Genomic DNA, 6,797 nt, shown 5'->3' on the forward strand with positions numbered 1-6,797 from the left:
AAAGAATTGATGCTTTTGAACTGTGGTGTTGGAGAAGACTCTTGAGAGTCCCTTAGACTGCAAGGAGATCCAACCAGTCCATCCTAAAGGAAATCAGTACTGTGTGTTCATTGGAAGGACTGATGTTGAAGCTGAAACTCCAACACTTTGGCCACCTGATGCGAAGGGCTGACTCACTGGAAAAGACCCTGATGCTGGGAAAGATTGAGGGCGGGAGGAGAAGGGGATGACAGAGGATGAGATGGTTGGATGGCATCACCGACTCAATGAACATGAGTTTGGGTGAACTTCGGGAGTTGGTGATGGACAGAGAGGCCTGGCATGCAGCGGTTCACAGGGTTGCAAAGAGTCGAACACTGACTAAAGAAATTTTATAATCTTTCATCTATTTTTGGATATGTAGTGGTTTTTTTCAATTTTTCTCTACAATAAACATCTTCATATGCATTGCTTTCTCCTGTGTTCTTAATGGAATTACAGAATCAGAACAGGAATATCTAAATCCTATTTTATATACATCATTAAATATTTTCCAAAAAGTTTGTACCAATTCATGCTTTTTCCAGAAATGATGTATGAGAATATAGTTTCAGCATATTGTTGTCATCATTCAGGGATATACCAAGAAAAAAATGGCAAAGAAATATAACGGTACCTCCTTGTTGATTTAATTTGCATGTCTGTTTATTAAAGTGAGAATTATTCCATATGCTCCTTTACCACTTTTATTTCTTTTGTGGTTGGTCTATTTGTTTCTGTTGCCCTTTGTCTACAGGGTGAACTCCTGTTTTGAAATTGTAACAGTGTCAAGCTATAAAGCAAGGTATAAATAAACATCAACACCTGGTTCATGTTTAAAACATCTGTTTTATGGGGCTTTTCTTTTCTCTGCTTGCTGTCAGCTTTCATTCTGGGCGTTTTCAGTGTCTCACATGGCAGCATCCGTAACAGTGGCAAAATGAATTGAAAGGCATCTTTAAATAGGCTTTGATATTGGCTGTGTCTCTTTATTGTGTGGGATATAATTCTCAAGGATTAAGACTGCTGACGTTTGACACCTATATTTCATGATTGGTTTCTGAATTATTAGTTATGAATTGTTTTGAGTTTATAAATACAAGTTTTAATACTGTGTTATTAGGCGTTAAACTAACTCTTGGTTTTGAGAGTCCATACTCAAAATTTCAGAGTTCAGAAGGGTCTTAAAAGTTGTCCATTCCAAACTGCTCATTTTGTTGATGTGAAATTGAGTCTAGACTGCTCCTCCAAAACCACACAACTAGCCAGCACAGCACCACCGTCTACTACTTAGGCCTCTGACCCCTGGTTTAATCTCCTCTCCATTTTACCCTGACACCTTCCTCTTCTATTGTCGCGTGTGTTGCTACAGTTTGCAAGATAATTTGATCCTGATATATCTGAATTCAGCCAATGAATGACTGCCTTTCTGTATGCTCACGTCAGCAATCTATTACAGAAAGTAATTATTTCGCTCTTTCAAGCCTGTTGAAAAATTTTCACAGAGTCATGGAAAACCTTTATAAATATTGGTTTTATTACTCTTTTATTCCAAGAGATTATGGTGGTAAGAGTAGGAGCCAAGGAGTAAGAAAAATTAAATCTCCAAATGCTTTCTTTACTAATCATAGAAGCACAAAACTGCAGCCTAGATATTTTATTAGGGGTAACTCTATTAGGATCATTATGGCAGAGGTTCAAATTCAATCTGGGGGCAAAACACTGAACTCGTGATTTCTATCCAAAGGCATTTGATGTTAATAAAATACACACAAAAAAGGAATTGCCAGTGTTGTTCTAGAAACTGAACGTTTACTTTGGGTATCCAGAATATCCCTGTGTGTGGAAGGGTCTGCAACTTTCTTTGTGGCAACTAAGGAGGTGGCCTATATTGTCTTGCCTCTCAAATGTAGCAGGGATCTCAGATTAGGCCTAAACTAGTACTTTTCAAACTTGAGGGTCTTAAGTACAAAGGTTGAATTCCACTCATGATAGTGTGATCTGTAGGAGTAGCATGGAGACTGGGAATATTAATTTAATATACTTTTCACTTTAGAATCATTTTATTTATTTCTAATATTTATTTATTTTTGACTGTGTTGGGTGCTCATTGCCATAGGGGCTTTTCTCTAGTTGCACCGAGTGGGGGCTGCTCTCTAGCTGCAGTACGTGGGTTTCTCATTGCAGTGGCTTCTCTTGTGGAACATAGGCCCCAGGGCATGTGGGCCTCAGTGGTTGTGGCACACAGGCTCTTTAACAGGCTCAATAGATGTGGTGGACGGGATTAGGTGCTTCGTAGCTTGTGGAATCTTTCTGGATCGGGGCTCGAACCTGTGTCTCCTACATTGGCAGGCAGATTCTTTACCACTGAGCCACCAGGGAAGCCCTAGAATAATTTTAGATTTATAGGAAAATTGTAAAGATAGTACAGAAAGTTTTCATATACCCAACTCCCAGTTTTGCTATTTTATTAACATCTGACATATGGTATATTTATCACATCCAATGAACTAATACTGATATATTATTACCTACTGAAGCCCATACTTTATTCATATTTCCCCCCTTTTTTACCCTAATTCCCCAATTGTGAGTTACAGAGACCCCTACACAGAAAGTCTTATTTGTATTATGCAACAAGAAAGGCTGGGGTGGGGCAGTCCATGGATCAACTGAGTCGTCTATAGCTTACTTCCAGCTCTTCTTCCTTAACTATGACTTTAATCCTCATGACTCCAAGAGGGCTGCTACCTCAAGAGTTAGTGTCTACATCCAGGGAAGCAGAAGGTACAAGAGCAAAGGAACAAAGGGCATGTTATCTGTACCTGTTACTCTAAGAGAGTTCTGCTTATAAAATAGGATTGTCCAGAACTGGGTCACTGGGCCAGCCATGAATACAGGGGAATCTGAGAAGGTGAGTAATTTTAACTGAGCACCTTGAAAAAAACTATAATCCTGTAAGTGAGCAAGAAGGGGAGTGTGGCTGATAGGTGGGCAATCAGCAGTACCTGCTTCCCAGAGCTGCCACTAACAATATATTTATATTCTACAAATAGTTCATACCCTTTCTTCATCCTTTCTTTCCATTCTTCCATAGCAAACTGATTTTCTGAAAAACGCAAAGAGGTTCATGTCCTCTCCTCCTTAAAGCAACATCCTTTGGAAAAATTCAAACTCCTAAACGTGTCCTTGAAGTTCTGAAGTTTTGGACCTTGCTTGCTTTTCAGCAAGCTTGCTTTTCACTCTGCAAGCTGGCTCCAGTGGCCTCCTTCTAATAGCATAGACTCCTTTGCTCTCTCTTCCCTCTTAGCCTGAGCGTCTAGTGTTCTTTATTTGGCACACTCTCCAGCTCCCTGCAGGCATCTCCCTCTCAGCTTGTTACTGCTCCTAACAGCCTTCCCTGACCCTCGAGATTAACTTAGACCCCACTGTAAAACATGTCCTCTTAGGACAACATGCTCTTTTCCTTCCTGGTTCTTAGCTCAGTCATCATCTTGAATTTGGCTATGTGATTATTAATTTATTACTCCATAAAATGCTAGCTCCACAACGCTGGTGGGCACCACATCTATCTTTGCTCATTGATCTATTCCTTGTGCCTAGTAGGATGGCTGGCATGTGGAAGATATTAAGTTAATATTAGTGGAGAGAATGAAGGAGGGAAGCTTGCATTCTGAGGGATGAGATAGTCGAGAGGCAGAGTTTGCTTCAAGAACAAAGGGTTAATGATGGCGGACAGGCACTCTGAGCCTCGCTAGGTTTGCCACTGACATTTGCCTTCTCCTTTCTCACTCTGGCCTCATCTCTGAATTTTACAGTGAGAAGATGCAAAAAATAGAGAAAAAGCTACACAAGCTATTTTCTGTGTCCCCCATGGGACACTGGGAGGTGTCTGCAGTGTTGGCACCAGAGGCATCCACGGCTCATAAGCATGAGCTCTGCGTGCAAGGTCCGTGCCTTCTACAGCAGTGGTCATAGTCCTAGCGTGTTGGCTGTGGCTTTGCAGAGGCAGAAGGGGTGGGAGGGAGTTGTAATTTCACCACAAAGATTGGTGATACCCTAGGTGGTCAAAGGGACAACCACATCTTAAGGGTTAAGATTATTTTAAGGGTTAAGGGTTATTTTACCTAATTTATCTATTCTTTGTAAATTGCCTTTCCAAATATTTCATTTTTCTCGGAAATGGTTCCACTGTTAGTTAAAAAAATATTGAAAACCACTGGCCTTGTCACAGGGAAAAATATTTTTTCTATTTCTTTAATGTATCTATGTGAGATGCGCACTAAACCTACGGTGGTAATCATTTCATAATGTATGTAAGTCAATCATTATGTTGTAACCTTAAACTTATGCAGTGCTGGATGTCAATTATATTTCAAAAAACGTGGAAAGAGGAAAACCAACGCATGCATAGATAAAAAATAACCCCTAATTTATAGAATGCAATAGGTTAAATGGGTCCCCTCAGAATTTGCTATTCATTGAGAAGTTCAAGATGTCAAGAAAAAGTTAATGGAAAACCAAGATTATTTCCCGAAGTTAAACAAGATCTATTCCATTTACTCCAAGACAAGTCTGTTAAGCAATGGCCCTGGGCTCTTACCCCTGGGACTCTCTTATCATCCTGTCTTTGAATACAGAGAAGGCTGAGGCAGAAGGGATGAACCAACTCCTTAGCTCCAGGTGTCCAAGGCTTCCAGGTGCTGGGTGTCTCTGGAATTAGGACAACCTGCATGCTTTCCCTGTGAACATGTGTAGAAACAGCACCGTAAATACTCAGGTGAGTGCCTCTGGATGGTCTCGGTTGTTTGGTTGGTTGGTTAAAAGTAACAAATTTGCATCTTACAATAACATGTGGCTCCTCCAGTCGCCACTCAAAGGCTTTGCTGGAAGAATCTGGTTGAACACTAGATGCCGCTGTTGACTCACTCTGTTGTCTGTTAACGTCAAGTTTTACTCTGGTCTCTGCCAGGAGATGCAATTAAAGAAAAAAAAAGCCTGAGTAAATATGCAAAGTTCTGTTAATTTTCCTCTCTTTTAATGACTGATTTAGAGGGTTTTTTTTTCTCTTAATAAATTCCAGAGGTGGTCTTCTTCTACAGAACATTTGGCAATTGGCAGAAAATGGAGAGACGTAGATGCATAAATGTCAATTAGCTCACACTTAGGGTTTGTAAATAGGATCATTTTTGTATCAGTTTCTTTTTTTTAAGAGTTAATTTTACGTCTTTATTTCCAGTTTGAATGCCTGTATAATTTTTTCCTGCCTGATTGATCTGACTAGGAATCGCATAATATATGGGGTATGGGAATAATATGTTGAATAGTAATGGTGAGAGTAGGCATCTTAGAAAAGTTTTCAGATATTCACAGCTGAATATGCTGTTTGCTATAGGCTTTTTAAACACGGGTTTTAAAATCATGTTGAGATACATGCATGTGTGCTCGGTGGCATCTCACTCTTTTCACGCCATAGGCTTATAGGCTCCTCTGTTCGTAGGATTTTCCAGGCAAGAATACTGGAGTGGCTTGCCAGTTCCTTCTCCATGGTGTATCTAACAGTTTCTGATGAAGAAAACACTCCACTTCCCCTCAAGTCTACTTGTTTCTTTTTTTCTTTAATATTAATTTATTTAGTTTTTTTTTCATCTGTGCTGGGTCTTTGTTGCTGCACGGGCTTTCCTCTAGTTGCAGTATGAGGGTTTCTCATTACACTGGCTTCTCTTATTGCAGAGCACAGGTTCCAAGATACCAGGGCTTCAGTAGTCGCGGCTCCCAGGCTCTAGAGCGCAGACTCAATAGTTGTGGCACATAGGCTTAGCTGTTCCACGTTACGTGGGATCTTCCTGGATCAGGGATCAACGCTGACTCTCCTGCATTGGCAGGAGGATTCTTTACGACTCAGCCACCAGGGAAGCCCCAATCTTCCTTGTTTCTTTGTCTAGTTCTCTGATGTACTAGATTGTTTCCACCGTTGGAATTTATTTGAATATTATAACAGAATATCTGCTTAATGGTTGCATTTATTACTCAGCAGGCCAGGTTTTTGGTGGCATTATGGACTTTTTTTTTAAATAGGTTTTAGTTTTTAGAGCAGTTTTAGGTTCATCAGAAAAACAGAGCAGAAGGTGCAGAGGCTTCCCATATGCTCTTTCCTCCCCACCACACATAGCCTCCCGCATCGTCAGCAGCTCTCACCAGAGCAGTACCTTTGCTACCACTGTTGAACCTGCTCTGACGTGTCATCATCACCCAAAGTGTGTAGTTTACATGAGGATTCACTGCTGGTGTTGTGCAGTTTATGGGTTTGGACAAATGCATAATGCCATGCATTTACCATTACCGTGTCATGCAGAACATTTTCACTGCCCTAAAAATCCTCCTTCTTCCGAGGATTCATTCTTCCCTTCTGCCTAAGCCCTGGCAACCACTTGTCCTTTTACTGTCTCCATTACTGGTTTTTCACTGCAACCCTCCAAACTTTTCACTTTAAAAAAGTTTGATCACAAAAGTAGAAAGACTAGTAGAGCAAACCCCGCCAACTATCTCATCACTTTGAAAACCACCAAACTTTACATAATGATCTACTTCCTCTTCCTCTTTGGTAGGTTTTACAAGTCTACTGTTTTTTTGGCAAATGTTGTGACTCCTTGCCTTTTACAATTTTATTTAATTAATTAATTTCTATTTTGGCTGCATTGGGTCTTTGTTGTGGTTCATGGGCTTAGTTGCCCTGTAACCTGTGGTATCTTAATTCCCAATTTGCATCCTCTGCAATG

The sequence above is a fragment of the Capra hircus genome, chromosome 2, assembly GCF_001704415.2.
Source record: "Capra hircus breed San Clemente chromosome 2, ASM170441v1, whole genome shotgun sequence".
Taxonomy (NCBI): Eukaryota; Metazoa; Chordata; class Mammalia; order Artiodactyla; family Bovidae; genus Capra; species Capra hircus.